General features: G+C 43.6%; 1 protein-coding gene across 1 annotated transcript in view; it reads right to left on the reverse strand.

The window, feature by feature from the left end:
- Positions 1-23436, reverse strand: part of tspan9a (tetraspanin 9a) — a 149573-nt gene extending 126137 nt beyond the window's left edge. Inside the window, exon 1 of the mRNA XM_084018025.1 lies at positions 23301-23436. The gene's annotated coding sequence lies outside the window, so the exon portion shown is untranslated. The remainder of the gene's footprint in view (positions 1-23300) is intronic.
- Between the last annotated feature and the right edge of the window lie 1736 nt (positions 23437-25172).

Here is a 25172-nt window from a genome sequence, read left to right on the forward strand (position 1 = left end):
AGAGATCATTTGTTCTCCGGGTGATTTGATCCCAAAAATTGATTTCAAGTTAGTGATGCTGGTCGAGTGCCTCTCAGGTGAAACAGATAAATGGCCACTGGGAAGACACCCAGTGTCCCCCCCGCATTCCAATTATTATCTCTCTCTCCCCCCCCTCTTCATCTCTATGTCTCTCTCCAAAGACACCTTTGGAACATTTCGATTTGAACACTATTGATTTTGGGGGTTACTCCTACCACGAAACCCTGACAGAACTTAAAACCACTCTATTCAGTGGGAGGGGGGATCAAACTGTGACCTTTTCTTGCTGTTGTTCAATGAAGTTAGATGTTTGACGCCGAGTGCTTTACTAGATATTTTTAAAACCACAACTGAAGAGCCTTGAGGGCTGGTTAACAAGTCAAAAAAAGGGTAAGTTCTTCACAGACATTGTTCGTGAGACGAGAGTTTGGTTATTTAACTGTGCAAGCTGTTTTTCCCACTTATGCCTGCTGTACGCTGGTGCGGTGCTACGGCTTATTTAATTAGATGTTTGTGATGTAACTGCAGGCATACAGTAATCATGCAAAAGATGCACACTGGGAAGCAGTCGTATAGTCCATTAGTTCAAAACGATCATGTTATATTGCTCAAAATTCACTAGATGGCGCACACTGCATGGAAACATCTTCATCAGTGCTGTCGTTCCTTCAACATACTTTGTTATTAATATGACATGTTGATCAATTTTCATTCAATTCCTGTATCAACACTCATTTATCCACCACAAACATGAGTTGGACAACACAATAGCCAGAGGGTTCAGTGTACGGCATTTCTCTCTACGACAGGAAGGTTATTATTAGAAGGCTTTATACAATCCTTTTCAATTTGACATTGACTGGGGCAGGTTAACACGGCTGCCTCAGAATATGTGATATAATAAGATGAGGTTGTCATGGTACTCTAGTTGAAGGGCCGTCCCTGTTCTATCAAAGCTCCCACAAAATGAGAGCATAATCATGTTAGAGAGCTGATCTGAGGCAAAGTTATAGAGACCTGTCCAATTATTCAGAGCAGCAACTTCCTCCGTAAGAGGCTGCATGACTTTGCATGTTCCTGATTGAAGAGACTTGTTTCTTCTGCATCCATATGTAATCTAAGTAGGACTGTTATTTATATGGCAGCTTCCCTATTTGCCCGGGTGGAGATTTACAGCAACAGAGGACTTGATTATGAGCTTTTCTACTGCATCCTCTCTCCAGTGGAGAAAAATACATAAAAAGGGGACCAGCTGCATGCCATGGGGGACCAGAGCACAACGTTTTCCAGCATGTAGGGCAGCATATATGGCACAGCATCATTTTCTTAATTTAAGGGCACCTATTAGTGCACTGAATCTAGTTTTCTCCACTGGGAGAGGACCCTAGAGGGCCCTTTATTATGTTTTCTCTACAAGAAGGGCATCCAAGAGGACACTTTAGCTCTACATGGGTGCATCTCGCCAGCTTCAGCTACGAACTATCCTCATCAAAAAAATGACGGTCTATGCCAGTTCTGCTGCAAGACCATGTTATGGGATGTATTTGACAGATAGGCAGTCACTTTAACATGAACGAGAGATGCACAGAGCTCCATAGTAGAGACATTACAGTCACGGTTATCAAGGATCCACAATAGTACCAGTGACGGGCAGTATGCAGAAGGCTCAGGGACACCGTCAGCATGAATAATAATCTTCTCTCCTTCTACTACAAAGAGAGACAGAGCGAGAGAGAGAGAGAGAGCTCATAGGCATTGTTAGGAGCTCTACACGAGCCACTAAAACATCACTCAGTATTGACTGTGGGGGCTTTATATGCTACCCAGGTCCTCACAGGAGAGCAGGCCTAAATGCTAATCAACCACGACTGGCACACGAGCAGTGAGAGAAAGTCTGGATGAGGTAACACTTTTAGTTTGGTTGATTCAAGGGAGAATGAATGAGGCATTATGTTGTGGGCTCGCCGGTTCTGCAGTGAGTTTATGCAAGCAAGTTTCTGCAAGTATAGTGCAGCAAACCACAAGCAGAGATGTCGTTGGACCGCGATAAACCTTCAGTTTATCTTCCTACATTTTGTATGATTTATTTTATTGTTTTTAGGGCTTTAATCTCCACTTAGAAACACACGGAAACACAAACACTTCCTGAGTGGAGTCAAAGCAGCAGAGGGCGCGTGAAGGGGAAAGCATTTCTGCTGCAGAGGAAGAGGATGATCATCAATCATTTGATAAAAAGCAAAAATCACCAGAGCAGTTGCAGGAGATTAATACCTGCGCATTAGGCGACGCTGGACGATATGGAATTGTTACGCATATATATTATGTCATCATCAGGAGTTTCTGCTAGAGAGGCAGTGGAAATATTTCAAAGGATGGAAAGAAGGTGTGCCGACGGGACACGTTTTAAAAATTAGGAAAAGCTAACAGTGCAAAGAAATCTTGACCCAGATTTATATCCTTGATGTCCTAAAACCAACCAGAGTCTAGTAAAAAGAAGTGGCTGGTTTTTCATCATTACATCGACAAAATCTGATGAGCAGGTCAAACTCCATTTTTACTTCTTGATTGAGCAAAAATGGAAAAACAACAGTTGCAACCTTCCATTCAAGGTCGACATGCTCAACGTGTGTGAGACTCCACACCAAAAAAGGTACCAAACATGGACTATTTATTTCAAGGACCGCCAAAATCACAAACCTTTTATAGCAAAAGGACATTGCCAAAACATTGCCAATCAAAACATCATCAACAGTCAACGACAGTGTCTAAATCTCTCTGAAGAGCCGCTCGGCAGCACAAGTCTGTCGCTGAAAGAACCACTCAGCACTCTAGGAGTGCTGCTTCCTACCCGTTCTCGTCTCCACGACCACGTCTAGAGAGAACGTGGAGATTTACATTCTGTACAACACAAAAAAAACACACGTTTCTATTAAGGGCAGTCAACAGCGAGTCAACATCCCTTACCGTTTGATTAAAGGCCAGAATCCTCTGTGCACCCACCCGACCCTGCCAAAGCGAGGGTGTTGTGTTGTGGTCTGCTAACACGGCCATCAAACACGGAGGCTGGGGAGCCGTGCTGAGAAGCTCGGTGAAGCGGAGCCTTGATGTTTTTTTACAAAAGGGAACATAACTGGGGCTGTGAAATACAGTGGCCTTTTCCCCCTCTCCTTCAACCTCTGCTTCCTTCATCCTCCTCTTCTCCCACACTCTGCCCGCTTTCATCTCCCGGGGTTCACAGTGCTGCTGCCTGAAACCGCCTCAACACTTTTCAGTTATTCCACAAAACTGAAAGCCAGAAATCCTCCTCACCAATGTCACAGAGTTTAAAAGGAGACTACACTGGGCTCATGTGGGAATATGAGGAGAAAAGAAATGGAAGCCAGCAGATACGGACATTCACACTGCTATGTGGAGATCATAGACTGTTTATCAGAAGTGGACGTAGTCATCCAATGGATTGTGGACTACGGCTTTGAAGGCTTGAGTTCGGAAGTGACCATATTTGGACTGCGGAGGAGCGACAGGTGGATCTGACGAACAAAAGCTGCAACCTAACAGCATCTGGCTTCTGGTGTGAAGCAGTTAACACACTTCCATAACTCACGTTAACTTTACAGCTAAGTGTTAAAGTCATCTCACTCGATAATTACATTGGTAGCGTGGTAACCATGGTAACAAGGCCGTCAATCACAAACTACCCAAATGACGACGCACATCCAACCCGAACCAGCTGTGCACCATCATTACCATTCGACTGCCAATCAGAAACACTCCCTATAGCAGGTGAAGCAACCACTCGTCACTTATACATACCGTCAGGAAAACTTTCACAATTTTCATCCCATTTTTCGATGCTCATTTAATCATTACTGTCGGTTCCCACCTCTGGAACAACATCTGTGTTTGAAGCCTCCTGAATGGCAGGAAATTACACTTTCACATACAGCAGCTGGACTTAGCATATAAACACCCGTGCACACGCCATTGAAGATAAACAGACGTAGTTTCAGTGAAGCATTGAATTGGCAGAATACTATAAAAAAATTAAAAAAGGATTTCCCTTATTAGTGAATTTAAAAACAGGGGAGTGAATGAAGCCATCCTGAATGTAAAGACCAGACTGTTGATTCTCGTCCTTGTTCGACCCCTCTATGGTAAAAACAAAAATTGTGGATAAGAAGTGAATAAGCGTGGCAAAAAATAAAAAAAACTCCTCCTGAAGCTATAGCTTCTACCCTGCCACAGGGATTTATAGACAACTTGGGCTATTAATTTCCCCTTTTCCCCTCCAAAAAAAGCTTGTCCAGACCAGCCTGTCTCCGTGGACGACTTCCTTTATTACTCAGAGCTAACTGCACTCCCAGATGTTCCTGCCGTTGGACTGAAATAGAAAAGAGAAACATAGCAGTCGCAGCTGTCTGTGAATCTTATCTCTGCATTGTGGATGGCTGATGCGAGCCATCTCTACGCCTCCCTTTAGAAAACACCAGGAAACACTTCTGCAACTGTTTAAACCAGAACATCTGGATATTAGCAGACGTCACGCTTCTGAATGCAGATCCCACGGTGCCTGCCAGAGGTCGCTGCCACACTGCAGAGCCCTCCAGCATCAAGCCTGTGCATGATAGAGGTGTTTGTCCTGAGCTCAGAACATTTAAGGGTTTTTTTTTTGGAGCCAAAGGGACCCTCAGAGGCTCGGGCTGCAGACGGGGTCCTTTCGTCCTGAACAGCGTGACCCAGAATGAGAAGCAGCAGCCGGCTTTAACTTCCCTCTGCTGGCTGGCGAGCGGCCGTGCCTGTTCTTCATAGCCATGATTCAGCCTGCTGCCTCATGCGTGCTAGCAAGTCTTTAGATCGCAGCATGACAGCAGTCAACAGCAGATGCCATTTCCCCTATTTTAGGATTCAGATTTTAAAAGGAGATGTGTTTAATATTCTGAACATGAATGTGGCAGAAAAACAGCTACTTTCTATGGTGTTGCATAGCCTCACTGATGTCTGTCTGTGCAAGGCCTCCGTGCACACATTACAAACGGGCCCTTTGTTATTTGCCATGAAATCAAATAAATGCTGATAATTATCTCCCAGCTCAGGAGGTATAAGACATGAGCCCATCAATGGCGGCCGTTGATCCTCACCCGTTTTCTTTTAACCAGAGGCCGTCTCAGCTTAACTCCGGGGCTCAAAGTGAAGATAACGCACGGGAAATGGCCGAAGCTGAATCAAAACACTGTGTCTCCTGGAGTTTTCCATCTGTATTGCCGATGTGTGCCTCCAGACACAAACACATCTCTCAGAAATGGACTGCACTGAGGCTCGGGAGTCAGACCAGGTCATCTACTAATCGGGATGATCGGCGGTTCAGTCGGTCCTCGGGGAACGATACCGAACCCCAAATTGCTCCCAAAGGCTGCACCATTAGTGTGCAAACAATTACATTTAGAATCTAAGGAGTCGGTGTCACCTTGCGCGGCAGCCGGTGTGTGTGTGTGTGTGTGTGTGTGTGTGTGTGTGTGTGTGTGTGTGTGTGTGTGTAGTGGAAAGCTAGAGAGGTGCTACACAGACTACACTACATATAAAACAGATATTCACAAGCATTCGAACACAACCAATAGTAGTTATGATGGAACATTTTACTTATATCCATATAGCAACATAACAGCAAAATGGCTGTTTTAGGATGCGAAGAAGGAGTCAAATGATTGGTGGCACTCACTTTTCCTGCTGACACTTAGCGTGACCTTAATGACCACATACTGTGAGGAACTTTCCCATGTGTGTCTGCAGCCGTTATGTTCCCGAATAATTTATGCCTTTAACCAATTACTGGTACGAGCAAGGCTGGAGGTCATGCAGGTTACGGCCGTCAGATTTAAGGTGGAGTGTGTGTGTGTGTGTGTGTGTGTGTGTGTGTGTGTGTGTGTGTGTGTGTGTGTGTGTGTGTGTGTGTGTGTGTGTAAGGGACTATTTCCTGTAGTCACGCACCCCTTGGCTTGGAGGTAGTTGGACAGGAAGCACACCCATACCAGAGCAGCGAGTCAGACCCTGAACAATCTGTGATTTAGTCCCAGGAGCATGTTTGAAGGTCTATCGTCTATAACACGCTTGAACAAACCGGTAAAATACCCACTATAGAGGAGTGACTCGGCCCCTTTCTATCACACTGTTTAACACGTCTTAATTCCCTGACTTCTTATTCGGGAGCGCAGGAACCGTTGTTAAACAAAGCGGACCCGAAAGGAAGAAGGGCCGTCAAAATCGCTTTTCGCAAAAACAAAACAAGTCACTTAGCGGTGATCGCAGTGTGATAGGGCGAAGACAGAATTAGGCGAGGCGGCGTCATTTTCTCACCGGGCTCAGATGTGGTCGGAGGCGGCGAGCTCGCCTGTGACAGCCTGTCAAACAGAGGAGAAGAAAAACAGCCGGGAATGCTTAAATAGCGGCCTGTTAAAAAGGTAGTTTGAAGAATGACAGCCGTGTGGCCCCTTATATAAGCTACGTGAGCCGAATAGCCAACACCTTTTAACACGAACCCCCTAAAAAAAGGCTTGTGGGTGGCTGGTATTAAATACACACTGCTGCCATGGCATCTAGACGTGACACACAGCCTCCGTCCTCGTGAACACCGACCACAGATGGAGCATCTGGACAAATCTGACGGAGGTGACGCCGTGCTCTGAAATGTCGGGGGGGGAAATGATTAACAGTGCTGCAGCACTCGCCGTGCACACCAATGCTGTCATCTCTAACAACATCTCCCAGGTAATCACAGTCACAGACAATCACATCGTATGGTATTAGGTGCGCCGTAATGAGTCTAACAGCATGAATCAGTGTCTGGGTGGATTCTGCAGGTTGACCAGAGAGCAGACCGGACCAGAATGAGCTCAAAGTAAAAACCGCAGACCGCTGGGTGACACTCGGGTCTGGCTTTCTCGTGGAACCTCCCGAAAAACAGAACTTGGTCTGCAAACTGCAGGATTTCCACTCGCAGCGCTCATTGAATTTCTGGTCAGGCCAGAAATCAGGGTTGGTGCTCCGCTTTTAAATGATGCCGTCTAGTTGTGCTATAAGACAGATGACTGGAAAGAATTATGGAGGGGCAAAATATAGAATGAAGTAGGCAGGAAGGGATGAAAGAGGGAAGCTCAATTTAAATGCAGGGAAGAAATGAAACAAATGGGCAAATGTTAGCAAGTCATTAGTTTTCTGTTGTGGCTTCAAAGCTTTTTGAATTTCCTTTCTCTAATTTAAATCTTCCATTCGTGATTAAAACCAAAAGAAAGAAAAAACAATGTTTTCTTTTCCTCAATGAGGGAATTACACCCGGCTGCTGCTCTTTGTTTCTGGAGACGATTCTCAGCGGATCACCGTGAACAAAATCTGATCCGACTCATCAGATTTTGAGCGGACTCATTAGTCGCCCGCGGGGCCAAACTGATCCGAGATCTGAACCAGGAAAATGTCACTCTTAAAAACACTGATGAGATTTCCTTTCTTTTAAAAGTCATCCGTGTTGGATATCAGACACTGAAGCATCAAAGGAGAAGTCAAACATCTGAAGGAGCCTCTCGTCACATGATGACAAGAAGAAGAAAAAGCATGTCCTTAGGCTTGCATGCTCATCCGTTTGGCATTCGCATTGAGCTGAGTGATGTGTTAACAACAGCGCTGACAGTTTGTCTGCTCAGCTGAGCTCCGAGAAGAGCCTCAGCCACCTGGATACCAACGCCTAGACTAAGGCTGGTCATTTCCAGGATCATCTAAATAAGAGTTGGACACGGCGCCGGCTGTTAAAGTTGGATCGAATCCACAAAACCAACAGCTCTCTGGATGATCCTCGAGCTCCCAGTATAAATGGGTACAGTAGGCATTCCCTCTGAGCTTCAAGCTGCTTGTGATGAAGACGAGAGCGTGAGAAGCTCCTCCAGTGTATTCTTAGTATGTTCTGCCTTCTGCCAGATCCCAGGGGCCCGTCTTGTTTTTTAAGGCTTTGCCCATCAATCTTTTATTTTTCAATTTCGCTGCTACACTCAAACCTGCAGGCAAGATCTCACGCTATAAAGAGGAGTGGATCTGAATATCACAAACACATACAGATGTTGTGAATGGTGGATTACAAGAACGTAGCACTATTTTTCAATTCATGTGCATTTACTTTACTTTTACACTAAGTTATTTCTACTTAGTATTTTTTGTGTTCCTTAAATGATGAATGGCAATGTTGTGCTTTGAATGGTGAATGTAAGATGGGGGGAATTATGAAACCTGCAAACGTTTTAATCTTATCACATCAAATCTGATTAAAATGAATCAAATCGCTTGAAAAACACATACAGATGTAAGAAAGAGACTAAGACTTCAAAATAAAAGAGGATGGGTTTAGTATTACGTTGGTTTATTCGCTAAACAACGTTTTTGTATCTTGATGACTCCGTAGATCAAAGTATAGATGCTTTTTTACTTTATTTTGCTTCATTCAGTTCATTTCTGTGGAGGCAACGAGAGCTGAAACGATTAGTCAAAGGATTGTTTAGCCAATCGACAGAAGAATAACTATTCGGAAAATCCAATTATCAAGTAAGTCATTTGTAAAGCAAACTCAACGCTTCTCAAATGTGACAATTTGCTGATACTTTACTTGATAGGACTATGGATGACATCACCCTGGGCTTTAGGAAACCGCGAGGGGCATCTAACCTCATTTCTGTTGTAGGAACAACAGCTTCATGATTCTTTCACACTCGGATGTTAATTTGATTAATAAACAGAGGATGAACTATCCAAGGAGAGGAGTCAAGGAATGTGAGAAGCCTCTTTACGGCCTCAAAACCTTCCTGATTAGGAGATTCATGAACATCTTAATCTGAGCCTCAGCAACATATCCACGCATCTCCGAGTGTGAGGAGGACACAGACCTTCAAAAAGACCAAACTTTAAAGCATCACAAACACGGCTTGGGTTTGATGGACACCTGAGAGCCCTGATCGGGTTAAAGATTACGCCCTCCTTCGTCCTCTCAGGACCCTTCCCAAGGATGTAACTCTTTTTAAGATGCACATTGGAGTGTCTCCTATGTTTCAAATGATTCCCTCCCTGCCTCGTAAACCACACATGCAGATAAGGGGGCCAGATGTTATTTTCCTGTTAACAGGAGAAATACCTCAAGCCAGTCAAGACCACTTTTCGAGCAAAGCTAAGAAGATGACTTATGCTTCAAACTATAGTCTAGATATGTTATTATTACATAATACAGGAGAACTGTGACACTCTGGTTCTCGATATATCATAAAGGAAACAAATAGATATCGAAACAGCCGAGAACGCCGCAAAAGTAAGGTCGAAACAATACTCAACAGTAAGGACCGAGTTGAGAGGTGAAACTAAGTATTAGCATCTGTTCATATCTGATTTCTGTGAGGCCATTTCATTATTCCATTATTCTATCTTACGAACAAAGTCCAAATTCTTAAGTGAAAACACGCTTCGCCTTTCAAGCCAAACGTTCTAGATGTGTTGGTAACTACTTTCCCAGTTTCTGGTGTTGTATTTGTGTTGCTTTTACATCCCTGTTATTATTTTATTCACTTTGTTTAATCCTTAGTTAGTCAATTAATACCCTCATATTGTAACCGCTGTTGTCCGTTGATATTTCTTCTGTGTAGAACGCAAAGATCCCTATTTGAAGAGCTTAGGATCTGAGGAAATTAGATGGATTTATCGAAATGATATTGATTGATTGTTAATTAAGTAATAGTGGTCATTAGAGTCTACTCTATAAACTCTATAAAGTTCTGTCTGACCAACAGATGGTGCCCCTTTTAACGAGGTATTACGATATTTTATTAGTACATATTGACATATATATTTTAATATCATCCTTACATTCCTACACTATTATTTTATAGGCAAAAGAAATATAATCAACAAGAAAAATATTGTCAGATTCATCAATAAGGATGTTAATCATAGTTTTTCCCTGGACTCTGTCTCGACTGCCTTTGAACTTGGCCTGGACTGGACCTGGTCTAGATTAAGATGGTCTGGACCACAGTCCTGGGTGCAGCTCTAACACACAGATTGATCAATCAAAATGGTAAAATAGTGGTCACATAATGGCATTTAACTACTATTCCCTTTCTTCCATTTAGCTCTCAGATGTCAGATCAGTGGAGGATCTGCCAGCCTGTCTTCCCCCCCCCCCCCCCCCTCTCCCATGCTTAGCTACTGCTCATCCAAGCCTGCGTCCCCCCCCCCCCCCCCCCCCCCCAGCCTCCCTGCATGTCTGAGGTCGTTAGCGCCGAGATTCCAAAGACAGAAAAGTACTGCAGTGACTGTTTCCTTGGGAGTTGTCCACTTAGCCAACAGGAAGACTGAATCAGGCGAGATAAAAACTCTATTTCCATTCCCCCGGGGGGCAGGCATCCTGATCACATCACCCTAGTGATCATCAGAGGGAGATCCCATATCACGCATAACACAACGGCAACTCACCATACGTGAAATAGTTCCTGTGGCCACGCTGTCGGTAAGAAGATGGAGAGCTCCAAAAGGAAAAGATTGAGCAGCAGTTTCAAGTAGCCACACACACACACACACACACACACACACACTTTGGTGGTGATCAATCACCTCAGGGATTTGGCCGCTTTAAGGCGCTTGCAGGCACGCGGTACAACTCAGATCAATTACTGGGAACTTTCTCCGCATGAATAATTGATCATGATGCAGAGAGTGCAACCGGAGGAATGAGGTGACCATCTCGGGAACACGCGACCTTCTGGATCGCATGCTCTGTCTGCAAGTTCACCACAAGTCTAAGTTAATAAAGAATCGACATGTGTTGTCCCCGTAGTCCGCTGTGTGGACTCCACGGTCCAGCACAGAAATAAGTAGTAACAGTAGGAGTAGTATGATGTAAGATAGTGTATGCTTTTCTTACTCTCTGACTCCTTTTGTTTAAAAAAACACACGTCAATTGTTAAGTTTTGTTGCTTTTCTGTAAATGTTTGTGACATGAGGTATCAGGAAGCTCGTCATCACTCTCCCCGTGGCTTTTATCAAGGTTGATACCGTATCTATGCACAAGGGAGGGCTTTTGGGTGGTCCCCTTCACCCCGAACCCATAACACTGACTCAGTGTCCGCTTGCTGAGGGAGAGAGAGAAATCACGCGGCGGGGTTACGGCAGGTCGGGGATGTTGAACACAAAATACTTAATTGATGCCTGAAGCCACTCATGACCTCTGTGTGAAACAACAGGCCAGCCAGCCTCGAGGCAGGCTGACATTACAGAGACCCGGCTGCTCCCTCTGAACCCAGAACTGTGTTAGAGCTCTGCCTGCTGGAACACTGTGATGTTTCCATCGAGGCCTTCGGGATCCAACATTTGTTCAACAACGCAGCGCAGCAGCGAGGTCACATTCACGCAGCTGTAGCTGATCAACACGAAGGCCGGTCCAGACTTCTGCGTTCGGCAGCATAAGTCAATTTAAAAATCCACACTGTTGGACAAGATTTACTCAATAAGTATGTTTGGTACTCGTTTATATTTTGGAAATATGACTTTTGCTCCAGAATACATTCTTATTCTTTTGATCCAGAAAACGTGTGCAGAGAGGACCGGGTGGAATGGGATCGGCTGACATTTTAAAAAGGGTCATAAACTAATTAGCAGCTGATAAACAAGAAAAACAAAAGACGTTTCAAGCAGAACATCAGATGCTTGTTGGTTAATATGAGCGTTTTATTAGCTGCTGCCTTCACGGTCCAAACCACCCTGATGACCACATGAAAGTGGTGGCTGACTTTGAAACTTTGAAAACTTCCCAAGTGAAACTTAATGATGACAGATTCTTGCGGTTGATGATTAGTGGTGTCGCGACCTTCCAGACCCGCAATTTGATTTGACATTCGATTTTTTTTAAAAGGTCACGTCTGAAATTTGGATTTAAAAATGTTTTTGTTGAGTGTTGATTTAGTCTCTAAACTCTTCTGAAGCCTATAAAACTGTAGTTTATAGGCCGTTTTTAGTTTATATGCTGATTTTCTGTCGTGAACGGCGTTTACATAACAAACAAGTGAAGCAGGACGACGGTTTCTCCTTCATGTCTGAGGATGGGAACGTGCAGCTGCAGGCTACCGGCAAGCTACGCTGCGTCTTTGAATTTTCATCGGTTTGTTTTTCATTCCGATGCACGCGAGTAGTCGAGGGTGGAGAGAGAAAAAAAGAAATACTGGGAGAATCGTGCATGCATACATTTAGACTTCAAAAAAGGTTGAAATCCATCCATTTTTTGTTTAGAATGAAAATCGTGACACCCCCCTATTCATGATGAATATTAAAAGCTTTTCAAACTTTTAAATGAATGTTACTGCAAAGGAAAATATTAACATCGCCAGTATTTTTAAATATTTGCAATCTCAGATTGAAGATGTTGGGCTGACTGATTATTTTTCACCATGAAATTACAAGTTTATACGTTTTTTATAGCCGACCAATCTAAGCTGTTTGGGGGTTCATTCCCCGGAGCATTAGAACAAGTAAACAAGTAAACTGTGAGCCCTAATGAGAAGAACATGCTTGGGCAATATGGCAAATGGAAAACACGTGGACGCAAACATTCTTTTGGGAACGCGGTTAAACAGCAGCTGCAGTTTATTTGTCGCAAAAATGAATAAATAAAGCAGCCTGGAACCTGACTGACAGACGGGGAATTCATCACAGACATATAACATCTGAACGATTTTATAGGTTTGGTGACGGAAGATGTCTTTTTTGACATTAAAACCAGGGAAAAGAAATACGGCAATTTAATTGCTGGGATTTAGAGTTCAATGCATCTATAAATCACATATGAATGCTCGGAGCATACAAAGCAGCCAAGTTACAAGAATATTAAACAGTGAGTTATAGGCAATGTACGGGAACACGCACACACAGCTGATGAGCGGCTTCTCGGGACATTATCAGTCACCTCGAGACGGGAGAAGGCAAGTTTTTAAGTCAAGTTCTGCTTAATTATCACCGATCGCCCTGCAAGGACGCTGGAGTTAATGAAAAGCTCGAAACAAGCCTGTGTCTCTGAATTACCCATCAACCACATCCTTCAGTCAGACTCCACCACAGAGCCAGGACCAGGAAAACTGGGCTTGACAGGCAAACCATTGTGCAAAGTGCTGCTTGGTTCATGACCTCCTTTGGCTGTTTATCGGAGTTATCACTCTTGCAAACATTTGTACGTACAAACTCATTACTTGGGAAGGATCAGATGTTTGATCTATGATTAGCATGGAAACTCTGAGACACGGAGGTCGTCTTGTTAAAAATATACGTATACATTTATACTGCACACACTCCTGCCATTGCTCTGTCACTGTCACAATGGAAATAACTCTAATTTACAATTAGACAGGCCCGTCTGCCAAGGAGCCAATTTCCTTCTCAGCGGCAAATCCCCCAAAAACCTCAAACACAGACAGCAGCCGTCACTCTGGATTCATCGGAGCACCTTATTAAGTTGTTTACATCTTTCCCGGGGAGAAGCCGTAGTCGCCAAAAAAAAAAAAAATGTGTTAAAGCTACAGTTGGTGATATCACTTTGTCATATTAGCTCAAACTGTCACTATATCGTGACACTAGCACAAAAATCTGCCTCCTTCTGATGCTTCCTGGCGCCTGAAGGAAACAACCAATCAGAGCGGAGGAGTCTCTAAGGTGGCGTCGATTACCTTGTGGTGAAGCTTGTTAATTCTAATCAAACTGTCCAACTAGATGCTGCTTATTAAATATGACTTCATATTCAGTAACCTGAATGAGATGTTTTCAGAAACATCACTTAATGTAAAAGTTTGGCTGTAAAATGAGAACATTTGTGGCCGATGTGTTGAAATAAGACAAACATCGCCCACCTTCTGGAGCGAGCGTTCCCATCTTACGGCTAAACGGCACTAAAATGCGTTTCCGAAAACATTTGAGGATTTGCCAGTTCGAGGGGTTGATCGGAGCTTAACAGCTGCTCTGATTGGTTGTTTTCTTCAGGCGTGATGGACTCTAACAAATGCTGCTGGAGCCCGAAAAGGAGGCAGAGTGACAGTTCTGAGCAAATATGAGAAGAAAAAAAAGCTAATTTCATTAAATTTCCCAACTATGGCATTAAAGTCACAACAGTATTTATCTGATTATTGCATTGAGACGCCACGGCAGGAACACATGACATCACTCCCGACCACACAGTCTAAAAGCAGAACAATCCTCATGGAAACACGTCTGTGAAATCCGTCCATCCACAGCTTTCACACAGTCCAGCCAGAACCCAGCGTTGACCTGCTGCGATCCACTCCAATAAGCATAATGCGGATCTCAGAATCTCACCTACGCCCACAATGAGTGCATTCACACGGCCCCACCGGTGTCCCGCTCGTAGCCCCGACGGTGAACCCTGAAAACGGCCTTCTGGGCCGAGTTGAGTCTAAGCCAGTCCATTCAGCATGCGAGCTTGATTTGCATGTTAAACGGGATCTATCAAAATGCGTGAATGCGTGCGTCAAACAGGCTCAGGGAACCCGGGAGGTCCCCATGGTACCGCCCTCCAGCGGCGTCTGGATGGAAGGTGAAGGGAGGAGGGTTCACGGGTCAAGCAGACTGCGTCATTCCAACAAATGCCAAGCAGTTGGTGGGCCAAGACCGGAGGAGAAAAGTACTTCACACGGCTGTCAGCATCACCGCCGCCCTACAGGCAAGTGCAACATCAGCCTTTCTTGTCACGCAATCCATTGTGCATGGATTTATACATTTATGCACAGCAAAGAGAAGCATATGCTCACAATTGGGAGGCAAAGTTGGGTCATTTTGTTCCAAAAACGGCTAAAAGTAGAGTTGAAACATCATTTCAAGAGTATCTCCCGTATGCTGACGTCTTTCCCTGTGATACGGGATGAGCAGGCTGGACATAACGTTTAACAAATTGGATTTGATGGCTCAAAAGATTAACTCAGGAGCTTCTCCAGCTCTGTGCAGAGCCGTAGCTGCAGAATAGTTGATGGTTGAATGAATGTCATGATATTATTGGTTGAAATTGGCTGCTACTAGCCAGTAAGTTGGACTCTAAACGGGTTAAAAAGGCACTTTTCATTCCAGCTCCACTTTTAAATCTGGCTGATATTACCGCTTTAAGGGGCTGCAGCAACACTCAGACAAATACCTCGGTTCATTGCCCTCAATTAAAAGGCGTCAGCTCCTCTGAAAACGGCACTGCTGAGATTATAAAGCATTCCGACAAATAGAAGAAGCTGAGCTAAAGACTTCTTCATTATGAACACTCAGAAACACAACATAGCCTTTAAACAACTCAAAAGGCTGCAGGGCATCGTGACTATTATAGCTTCTCTCATACTATTTCTATTTAGTCAGGCATGAGACCCCTGAGGGCCCATCGGGGGTTTACGAGGTGTTCATGCCTCGGGGTTTTATGTCTGGGTGATACAAGGTCATACAAAACGTTCATCTCGGAAAACAAAGACGCTTCCTTTTTTGGTGGGGGGGGGCTACGTGTTCATTCAGCCAAGCAGCAGCTGGACGATATAGCCTTATAAAATCTTAATTCACAAAAAGACGGTGAGGCTCCTTCGAGGGGAAGTTACATCAATTAAAAGTTTATCGAAAGAGCAGCAAATTGATTTTGAGTTTAAAAAGTAATTGAGGAATTTCTATTAAAAAAAACAACCTCCCCATTAAAACTTGAGTGAATATTTATTATCGGAAACTTTATACTTGATTATGTTGGATTGGTACACAAATGCGCAGCTGAATGCAATTACTGGAATGAATGAACAATGGCTTAATTTTCCTGTAATTTTTTTTTTCTAGGAAACTTGAGTTAGAAATTAATCCAATTGACCTTTTTCTTAAATATGCTTTAGTTACACCCAAGATTTTCCTCCAATGAAAAATCGAAATGTTACATTAAATTCGGAAAAGTCACTGAATACGTTAAATGTCTCAATTTTGATGGATAACAGGAAGGGTACTGGTCGCCATGGATACAACTCTAACATCCTCTCGTGGCACAAAGGTACGTGATAATAAACTTGAGTGAATGGATACGGATATTGATAATGATATTTTAGTTTTCCTTGGAGCACCTTTATGAAAAAAAGCACCAAACTATTTTACCCATGAGCCTCTACCCGCTTAATTAAAAAGAGTCAAATCATCTCTTGAAGTGCAGCCATGAAGGTTGGACTCATCAGCATTACCGGAGTTACAAACTGATAAACACGAGTGGGCCGAGTGCAGTTTATTGAAATGATGTAACCTATTGTTCAGGGTTTTCCCATCAGTGGCACCGACCCCCATTCACAGCCAACAGTGTGCAAAGTCACTCAGTGCAGCACTAAAATGATGTTATTTTACCAACAGTTTAATTGTTTGGCCAACATTTAGTACCACCCTCACTAACTCAGGATGATGCTCTGCGTACGCCGGGCAGAAACCAAGAAAAGGCAGATTTGAACAGGTTTTCATTTCCTTTCCCCCTGAACAAAACAGCTCACCAGCAGCTCGTCCAGCTCGAGCATTAAAAGTGCAATTTGCCGTGCCATATCTCACTTTTTTTTGTATTTGGCATCCCTTCATGCCTGGCTGAAGGAACTCATTTTGTAACAACAATGCGGAGAAAGAGCCAGTTATACAACACAATGCTCCGGTTCGTTGCCCTCAATTGAAAGAAATCCCTACCTCTCAGAATAGCACTCGATCTGATATTTGAATGCATTCCTACAAATAAAATAAACTAACGTATCCATTTCTTCATCTTGAAGACTCAAAAATCGACAACAGAGCCTGTAAACTATTGAAAAGACTGCAATACGACAACATGTGACCATTATAGCTTCTAAAATATGATTCCTAGTTAGAGGATGTAGTCTATTAAATCATAATTTACAAAAATAATCGACTTAACATTCAATTACATGAAATTAATTGCTTCTTTTCAAAGGCTCCGTTCTGTCGCTGTTTCAAGGACATCTAACGGCTCCATCAACAGAATATTTACAAATTCATCAAAAATCATTTCAAAGACATTCTAATTACATACTTGTGATTTTGTTCCTAATCATTTGAAGGCCATGATCGAGAAATTCCCCGAACTTTCCATTCAACATATAACGCTGCAGTTTGTGGATCACAGCAAAATATGCCACTCGTATTATATAAACATTAAAATGCTTGCTTTTGTGCAAATAAAATCAACATGGCAGGACATCTGGAAACCATGGTAACTGGCATGAATTAGCGTTAGATGAATATAAACTGATTCTAGTCTCGGGGGAAATTTATTCAGGTTTTGCTTTTGCTTTTCTGAAAAAATGTCAAAACACGTCGAACGTAATGAAAAGAAATATCACGTCCATGAAACATCCATGGCAAACGGCCTGTTTTTTTAAATTGTTTTTATTTTACAGTAAAAAAGTCACTGACTTTCATGGTTTCATGGTCTCAGATTACACTTCTTCATCTAAAGCCTGTTCTCAGTCTGTTCGGTTTACATGGAACCCTTAGAAGACACCGACCATCGTGTTTAGGGGTCATAAAAGGACATGATATATTTATATATATCATAATGCTGACATGCTGATCAGGTAAACTGTTTACCACGTTCACACTCTTGTGTTAGCATGCTTCCTAATTAGTACTCAAGGTAAAGCTGAGGCCGATGGGAATGTCATGAATTCAGCAGGTATTTTGACCGTTAACCAAAGTACTGGACAAATAACAATTATAAGCTGCTGTAACTCTAGCTGAAAAGTCAGTGGATACCCAAAGTTATTAGAACTTATCCTCGTGGACATCTGGACCAGATTTCATGATAATCCATCCAATAATTGTCAAGATAATTCAAGTCAACATGCTGGTGGTGCTAGAAGGATGGGGATTTCCAAAAGTTGGAAGGATTCATCCTCTGGGGAGAATGAGTGTCTGTACTAAACCTCCCCATTAGCATGCTTGGCTAAAAATCTACTAATATCGAGAGGAAAAAGCCCATTTAAGATCAGAACTGAAGGGCGGGTGATTGCAACGTTCCAACAACTTGTCAGCGGCAGTCAACCGGCAACCAAAGGGGCAGAAGCATGTATGATTATGACACATGTCCAGCTCGCCAGTACATGACATGAATACTAATCAGGGTAAAGAAGCCAACGAGCCGTGAGACAGGAGCCTATATTCCACCGATGGCGTTCAGTCATGAGTGGCTCCAGACGCTGCATCCAATAGACTTTATATGCATCTGGGATTCTTTAAACGTGTCATTAAAACAGAGCAGGGGAAATGTTTTCCTCAGCATGTTGGCAGGTTAACGTGGAGAATGACCATGACATGTTTTTTTTTTATTTAAACCACAAACTTGAATTCGGACCGTGTATTTACCACGGTGCTGCTGTAATATTCATTGCTGCTTATAGTGGCTTTTATTTTTAACAGCCTCCTTCTCAATTAAAATAAATACAGGATACAAAAATAAATTTGCATTATAAATTTGATTTATGATCATGATTATTTGATGTGTCTTCTGTGATGCAATACATGTATCCGTTTCTTAAAAAAAAGATAGATAAGTGCCCTGTTAAGTGTGTTAAGCACATTTTGAAGCATGATTAACTGGATAATATCATGAATCCCAATCCTTTTGGCCAGAACAATCCTGACATGACACTTTCATATCTTCCCATCTATCATCCCAAATCCACCGCCGAGGGAGAAACAGGGCCGGCGTTCTCACAAAAACAAGCCTGCAAAGAGGTAACGACTTCCAGACGTGTTCTGCAACAATCGGATTCATCACTAACCTCTTCCCCCGACTCCTGATTCACCGCGGATGAAAGGAAGAGTCGGGTTTCAAGACGCCGCATCCCCTGATGAAGCGGCCGCTGAGCATCTAAAGCAGAGTGGATCGTGTTTTAAAGGAGTTCAACCACCGCGGTGGGGGACTCCATCCAAGAGGCACCGGCCTCAGCGGCGACTCACAAAAGGTGCTTTTGATTAGACGGTTGGCATGAGGCAGGAGGAGAGCTGGCTCTGCCTCGCCAATGAGGCTCCCTTGTGTAAAGTTAATCGCAGCAGGTAATGGATTCGGCTTTCAGGGATCTTTTTCTTTATTAAGCATTTAGGAAAGACAAGGATGTTGTGGCGGAATAGGAAACGTGATATTGATTTATGTTGCTTTAGCTTGTTGCAACAGATTACCAAATACATTTGAGACCTTATAACTGGGATGGGATTTGGTGAGTAATCACCTGATCAAATCTTGTTCATTTGAGGGCAACAGTTCTAGTTGTTGCTTTGTCTTTTTAATTTATAGTGTGTAGTCATTTCTTGCGCACCAATCCCAAAAGGACTGAAACTTCTCATTAGTTACACATCTGATGCAAAACAGCCACTTTGCTCGGAATACAGGAGCTGAAAAGTCTCAGGTTTTGGCAGCCAGGTCTCCACAAGCATTGTATATTTGCACTGCAACAGAAAACAGGAGCAGCCGACGTGGATGAGCGTTATTTCACACAGCATATGCTGACCATTCAACCTAAAAAAAAGAATAAAAAACAGGGAGTTTCTATTGAGAAAGCACTCTTGGCCTGTTGTATGCGGGACAGCACTGCCTTGACAGAGGACTAGAGGAGCAGATTTGGCCATGATTGGTGCCAGCCTCTTTCATACCTGATAATAGTGTAATCCTTTCAAAACAAAAGCCTTTCACAACTGCAGTGTGAACGCTTCGGGTCAGAAAATTTACAAAACAATTCAAATGAATTAAAGAATGTTTTCTGTTTGCAAATCCAAAGGAGCTGGCGTCGGCCCTGATCCTGAACGCTGAGTCACAGAAAGAGAAGTTGTGGGATGTGATCCGATATGAAAGGCATAAAAACACAAAAGTCCTGTAATAAATCCCATCTTTATAATGCCGCCCTTTGTTCGATTCGTAATGGATTACATTCTATTCTGCACATGTGCATGAACCCCGGCCTTGGGCTGTTCCCATGCTCATGCTCATTTAAAAAAACATTAATAAAGCATAGTAGCCTTTTTTCAACAAGGCAGCAGAACATCTTTGGCTTTCTATGACTTGTATGTACTTCTGCCGGGTACAGTCACTCTTTCACCACACATGACTCTACCAATGACGTCATCTGAACATGAGTGGATGACACTTACACCCGCATGTCGAGCATCAAAGCGTGCATGTGGCGTTTTACAAGTTGTTTCCTTCATCTGCTGTCGACGCGTAACCAGGAAGCTTTTCAAGTTGTGATAAAAATATGGGAACAAGGCTTGTTGTTGTTTCCCCCAAATCTGCCTTCCATGTGTTTTACGGCCAATGTAAACAATGGAGGCTGTTGAACAAAAGGTATTCTAATGTAACATTTTGGAAATAAAAGACAGCTGAGACCCTTTTTCCCAAGAACATGACATCACTTCCACCGAATAAACCGCCGCATAGTTACTTGGATATTCCACGATCAAAGTCCTGCTTTTAGTCACACATAATGGTCAAACTGGTTCGAAGCAGGATAATCAGATCCACCCACTCCTAGACCGACTTCAATCATCTTAACAGGCTACAACAGTTAAATGATGTCACATGAAACACAAAACTCTTCCAAATTTAAAAGCAACTCATGAAATATAAAATCAACACCGTCCCAGCTCAGCTGTGAAAGCTGGTTTGGCTCATGGGTATGGACGCGGATCATAGCTAATGACCCAAACATGTCATTGATTACAACGGGGTGCCCGCTTTTTCCTCTTAAAAACCATGCAGTCTGGAAAAATCCCAAATAATTAAATTAATACAAAAAGGCAGAAAAGTAAAAACTTGGAGGAGAGCTGAGGTTGAACTTCGAGCTCCTCCGTTGCTCAACATAAGAGGAGGAGGAGTGGTCCCTCATTTCATTATCTATTGCAGTATGACGGGATATTTTTGTATTTTCTTCATCAGAGAACTACTTTTTCCAACATTAAATTTGTAAGAATTAACACAAAATCAGCTTAGAAATTACTTAAATTATTTATGTCTCCACCATTGGTGACTCCTGGCCTAGAGAGCTGATTTAGAAAAAAGGAAAATCCAACACATGAGCTTGCCAACTCAGACAAAAGGCAACAGCTACACAGGAGAGGAAGCCCTGCTGGCTAAAGTCAACAAGTCTGACATGAACAAATCCCGCTCTGCGCCGAGACAAAAAGAGCACGGTGCGGCGTGAAAGCGGAGCAGACGACACCTCACTTCCACATCATCCATTTACTGCAAAGACGACACGTATGGAAGGCATGCGCTCCAACACGCATGCACCGAAGTTAACGGCCCAGCGTGTTTAAAACCGAGAACAAGCGCCCGGCCGTTCACATGGCGTGGTCAAAATATAGGCACAGAATGTGCTGCTCGCGGTGTATATATACAGCCGGGGAGCTAAGATACCCGAGCTCATGAATGCAGCTCGAGTAGGGCACGTATAAAAATGGGTAGACTCGCCCGCAAGCCTGAAATAAGGCCTACGCACGGGCGTCCAAGGTGCAAAGTCAGGGTGAGTCACGGGACCTGCTGGTCAGCGGCAACGCAACCGGCGATGTCGCACACAGATGCACAGACGGGCTCTTCCTGTCGCTGATTGGCCCAGAGGGAAGACGTGATTAAAAAGGAGGGGAGGTAAATGTTGATACAACAAGCACAGTTCGCCCCATTGTGAGGCCTGGTGGAATGAGATCGGCCCCCGGCACGGACATCCCCCCCCCCCCCCACCCCCACCCTCGTCACACAGAATGGGAACTTTCACGAAGGGACGGGAACAGAGAGCCGAGCTGTGCGGCTCAGACAGAGAAAGCCGAGGAAGTCAAACACAGTCTCACATCGCTGCTTTTGTTCAACCAGCGCAGAGAATCAGCCAGCGGCTCCCAGAGCCAAACCTCCTGACGAAAGGTTACCATTGTTACCAGTTGAAAATAGTCACGGAGAAAACAGTTAAGCTGGTTACAGTGACAACCAGCTGACTGCTGGTGGGAATGGCATGTAGACGCAGCTGGGAAATGAACCAACAGATCTCTAATCCACGGGGAGCTCTCCTTTTGTAACAAACGCAGGTGAAAATAATCACGAGTGCAGTGGGTTAACAGAAGTGGGGGGCGGAGGGGTCACTGACCCCCGATGCCACGAGAGAAACAGGAATGCAGGGTCAGACAGTGGGAGACCTCGCTCTCTCTCTCTACACACCAGAATAGACTTGACTTCGCTGCAGGTCACAGACGGATCCTTCCTCCTCCAGAAGGCGTCCCGGTGACTTCAACACCTCCCCTGAAGGGAGTGAGCCGTTCGATCTGGACTAAAGTGATAAATCAAAGTCAAACTGTCTTTTTCTTTTCACCGAAGCATGTGATGGATCACAGACGATAATCATTACTCATCATAAGCTTGAACGCAGAGGGCGAGCCAGGTGAGCGAAGGGAGGCCTGGAGATGGAAAAGGCTTCAAGTTCACGTTATGCCTCCGTGATATATTTATTTTAAGCCGACAGAGGAGCAGACACAATGAGTAGCCTTTCTATGAGGGTAAGAGTGGAGTTTTATCACTCTTCAGTGCTAACAGTCAAAGGAAGCCCATCATAAAATAACAGAAATAGTAATATTGCAGTTTTGACAGGAGTTCATAACTGATAAACCAACTAAACACTCACAAATCCGCTCTACAGACACTTCTTCTCAACTTACAGTACGTTAATATTAAAAAAATTCCATGTGACTAAATTAAAACACCATAAACTCACGATAATCCTGGCCATATCCTGGATTACAATATAATCCCCATAATCATCAAACAGTGCTTAAAACTCTTAAAAACTGTGAAAATAAAATAAAAACAAATATTTTCATTGCGTCACAGATGAGAGAAGAAAACAATAAATCGAACAATCTTAAATAAGGTGTCCTTGTATAAATACATATTTAATATATTGGCAATATTGTGTGAGACTGTATTTTTTTAAATCATACTCAGACAGCTTTTTCCAAGTCACTCATATTTACGATTATCCCGATTAAACTGCGTTTTTCCCGATCAGATCGTTTAGTCTCATCTCTACTACAATCCCGCTGTCACTCTAATCCGCCTTCCATCACAATAGATTACACGCGTGTTTCTGTTTTGTTTCGTCATAGATGTCACATGCCGGAACAAAGCCGGCTCACTAAACAGCTCATAAACCCGTCATACCGATGTCATCGTCTCTTACCTGTTAGAACCGGGTCCGGGGTCAGCGGAGGGAAACCTGGAGCGAAGAGGAAACACGCCGCGGGAGAGAAATCACTTCTGCCCAAAACTTCGCAGGCGGAACCTGTTCACCGCGTCACCGCGTCACCGCGTCACTCCGCCGCCGCTGCTTCACGGGAACATCCGACTTCTCTTCCTGGAAAAGTTTCCCGGCGGCCCCGCGGCTGCGTGTCTCCGGCTGACGGTGAACTGTTGGTCATGGAGGAAATGAAGTTTGAGGAAGAGGAAAAAGGGGGCTGGTGCTGTTTGCCGAGTCCTACAGGCGTGTCGGAGAGTTCCGGAGGGGCCGGGGGCGCGGGGTGGGGGGGGCAGGGGGGGCTCCGACAAAACCTGAAACCACTGTGATTTATTGCTATTAGTCTCAGAGGTCGAACTTTTTCTTATTCATTTAGAAGTTGTGAAAAATGCAAGCCTTGACAGCTCACCATAGGGACCACGGGGATGTAAATGTTATGGGCAATTTGTCATTTCCCTAAATAAATATTATATGCACCAGTTGTTTTTATTTGGCTACAAGCTGTCAATGTTTGGTTGGTGTATTCATCAAGAGAGAGAGAGAGAGAGATGATTAGCTGCAAATCCATAATATAACATAATTATAATACACCGGTTTTTATTCTATTTGGCTACAAGCTGTTTGTTTGGTTGTAGGATTAGTTTAAAGAGAGAAAGAAAGAGAGATGATGAACTTCAAATCCATCATTTGGGCTTTTTTTTCACTCCTTGAGTCTGATATAATTACTTCACAAATCAATACTAAGCCACCGCTGAAGTGCCCTAAACTTGCATTATCTCTGCTGGCCATCAGGGGGCGACTCTGATTGTCAAAAGAAGTCTGATTGTGTGGAAGTCTATTACAAAATGACCCGACTTCTCACTTGATTTACAAGTAAAGATTGTAAAGACGAGGTTATGGTCTCAATCTCTAGTTTCAAGTCTTCTTCAATACAGCATGATGTTTATTTAGTCACTTATGTTCCCATTTAGAGTCGCATAAACCATAAAGCAGCGTTTGCTTTAGGGCAATTTGCTTCGGAGATGACTTCTTAGCTGTAAAGTTACCTCAAATTATGGAAGCTAACTTTCTTAACAGCTTCACCAGAAGCCAGATGGATCCAGATCCATTAAGGTTGCTGCTCGCGGTGCCCAGTCGGCCAAAATCTAAAATGGTGACGGCCAAACTCGAGTCTTTAAAAGAATAGCCTATGAACCAAATGATGACATCACGATGACTACATACTTCTTATATATGGCCCGTGGGTACTCTTGAAAATATAATCATCTTGTGTTACTTTTCCAACCCTAGGAGAAAGTCCGCTGCATGGGTGGGAAAACCTGCACTCACCGCTCCACCCTGAGTGCCTGTGGATCCCCTGCTGTCATGGTTACGCTGCCATTAACTAGAGTGTCACCGAGACAAATTTAAAACACATAATCATTAAAGTGCACACACCGGTCCCCTGATGGATGGAATCATTTGAGCAGAGAGCAGAGCCCGATGTGTTTTAGCTGAATGTAATAGCGCTGTTAAAAAGCTCTTCTCTGGACTGGCCTTCCCCATCAGCGTCCAGCAGTAAATTAAAGCACTAGTTCTACCTTCTGTGTTTATTCAACGCTAGGCCAAGCAGCTGCTGGCTACAGCTTCGTATTTACATATGGAAGAGTGGTATGCATCTTCTCATGTATACGTTTGGTATCCATTTGCTGCAGTTACCAAAATAGATGAATTGTTATAAATTTATATTCACGTAGAGTCCTTTAAATGCAGAGATTTCTATTCAAATGGGTTTAATCCATCATATAATTGCTTCTCTCCCACCGGCACGGCAAATTC

This window comes from Eutrigla gurnardus (genome assembly GCF_963514095.1).
Source record: "Eutrigla gurnardus genome assembly, chromosome: 9".
NCBI classification, from domain to species: domain Eukaryota; kingdom Metazoa; phylum Chordata; class Actinopteri; order Perciformes; family Triglidae; genus Eutrigla; species Eutrigla gurnardus.